A 2845-nucleotide genomic window follows, 5' to 3' on the forward strand; every position below is an offset into this window, starting at 1 on the left:
TTAGAACCAGATAAAGGCCATTAAATCTTTATTAAACAATTATCAAGAGTTTAAAGATCTGAGGTTTTAGGAGGGTTTTTCCCCCCCATTTTGGTGTTGTAAATATTTTTGCCAGCAGTTTCCATTTTCAAATTCCTAAACTTTAAACTGCAGAATTTTATTTAAATATTGGGAGCCACTCTGCATAAAGGAGCCTCTCACGTATCCTCTCCATTAATAAGCTATTGATGTTTCATGAATACATTTTACAAATCTATTTGTACACCATGTATTCACCTGCAGATGGGACCCTGCAGGCATTGCGTTTACTGCTCTTGCTTTGTTTTGCCTGGGCGTTGTTTTTTTAATTACCAAGGGCACCTAAATGAATATTGGCCCTGTTGCTCTGACATTCATTTGCTGCTTATTGACTTTTCAGTGTTATAAGCAAAACAACATCTATTTTCCTATCAACTTAGCTATTCATATAATGCGACTCACTTTAGGCCTTCTTTCCTAGAGTATATTGCTCCACCTTTTTTTATTGTTGGGTTTTTCCTTTTCTTGTTTTTAAACAAAGAATTCATTCTACAAAGAACAAGGGATACAGTATTAGCTGCCATTCTTATTCATTTTAAAGGAAACAATGCCTTTTTTTGCAGCAGTAACTCACCTACCCAGAGGTCATTTTTCCAATAATCTCAGCTGTAGGAAACATAGCTCAAAGAAAAAGGCCTCTGAGAAGTTAAAATAAATGCCAGAGAGCTCATTCACTAAGCTCATGCACTTTATTTCCATCAACTTTGTCATTCGGCAACTGTCTTCTTCCATTTTAGACACAATCCTAATAAATCTGGTTAGCTGGTTTCTCAGCCCACAGAAGATTAGAAGCTACTAATTCAGAGGAAAGCAAGAGCTTGCTAGAAATTGACAAGAAGGCTGGCAATGAAGGAGACAATTAAAAAAAAAAAAAAAGAACCAGATACGAGGATTCAAAAATCGTAGCGTCTAGGGGCCGTTTTGTGTTGGGTCAAACAGTCCTACATGCTGTAGTAATCTCCATTCCTCTGGACATCACGTTCCTCGTGACGTCCCTGGAACGAGGTTCTTCCATGTTCAATCTTCTCCATCTGAGAAGAGGTGAGGATAACATTTACTTTAGGAAGCTTCTGGATGATGGAGGGGATAGGGTGAAATGGACAGAGGACAGGCTTTCCTACTCTTTTCTACTTCCTGTGGGATCTGGCGTGTCTTACACTAATTTTCTTTACATGTAAATAAAATAGAGAAAATAATTAATGAGATAATGTTCACAGAATACCTGCCTGGATAAAGGTGGGCTCTAGAATCCCCCAAACAATCTGAAATACCAGGTCTAAGGCTGCCAGTAGAGAGAAAAGAGCAGAACCAAAAGAAGGGTTGGGACAACAGAAGGGAGACACAGTGGCGGTTTCAGAGGGAAAGCGATGGGAGGGTGGCCAAAGGCCGCAACACACAAGAGGAGGAGGAGGAGCTCCTGGAACCAGAGGGAGTGAGTAGGGCAGTAGCCAGTGGGAGGATGTTCAAGTGAACTAAATGCAGCCCTCCCCCCCCTTCAAGTCACTTGCAGTTCCTCTCCAGACTGTAGGGTGTCTGGTCATTCGCTCACTCGCTCAGTTGTCAGCAAAGACTGTGCCTACTACCTCTCAGGCACTGTGCTAGTTGCTGGGGACACAATTGTAAAGTAACTGTGGTTGTTAAAATAATAATAATAATAATATCAGGACTGTTTCCTGTTCTACCACCACCCAAATCCCAAAATCCTGGAAAATATGGAAGCTCCCACTAGAACATGTGTCAAACTTGAGTTGACATTAAATCGAGTCAATAGGTGGTGGCAATAGAGGGTTGATTGAGAGTGGATGTTAAGTTGAAATTTTTCCCGAATACAGAGAATCCGCTGAACTAAGGAAGATATGGAAAAAGAGGCCTTGGTCTTGGCCTTGAGTGAGCAGTCAGCAGTGAGCAGGCTTCACTGATGTGGCGTCATCTCCTGCAAAGACCTCAGAGTCTGGTTTTAGGCCCACGGGAGATAGAGGACCCCTCACTAAAAAGGGGCACTTGTCTGCTGACCTAATATTAGACAAGGTATTTACATTAGGCTGGTCTTCTACCATCTCTTAATAATGCATTGGGAAAAAAACCCAATCATTTATATTTGCATTGAAGAATTCATCTGAGATCATGTTTGAAAGATGGAGCTATTAGAGATGACTTTTATTTATAAAATGGTGCTTACTACTGACTGCTTTAAAGATTCAATAAAATGCCAAAGATAAAGTACTTTAATATGGGGCAGAAAGAAAGGGGGTCCAAGTCCTATATATGTTCTAGATGGCCGGGCACAGCTCTGCCCAACCAGAGAAAAAAAAAGTTAGTCTTGCTTTATCTTAAAATTTATTTTCTTCTTTTTATTGATTTGGGCTTTGGAAAATCTTAGAATTATGATTTCAAAGATTCTGGTGATTCAAGTGATCACTTGCTTCATTTTACTGATCAGGAAATTGAGGCTCCAAGACTTGAAATGATGCTTACAGTTGCCTATAGCATTGTAGCAGGGAGTTTAATGGACATAGACACAGCTGTTCCTTCTTTTTCAGAAAAGACTCACAGGCGGAACAACATCTGGAATATGATATTTGGAATATCTTTTAACGCTATCAAGAGTTTCATAAACAAGTCAGCGGTACTTTCATAAAAGGAATTATCGATCAGTTATTGCCACATCCTTTTATTTGCAGAGCTTGATTAGCTCTTTTCTGCTAAATCTGATAGTAGTCTTGATATCAGTTTCAACCTTTGCCTCTTCCACGTTACTCTGCCAACG

Source organism: Propithecus coquereli, unplaced genomic scaffold (assembly GCF_000956105.1).
Source record: "Propithecus coquereli isolate 6110/MARCELLA unplaced genomic scaffold, Pcoq_1.0 Scaffold152, whole genome shotgun sequence".
Lineage (NCBI taxonomy): Eukaryota > Metazoa > Chordata > Mammalia > Primates > Indriidae > Propithecus > Propithecus coquereli.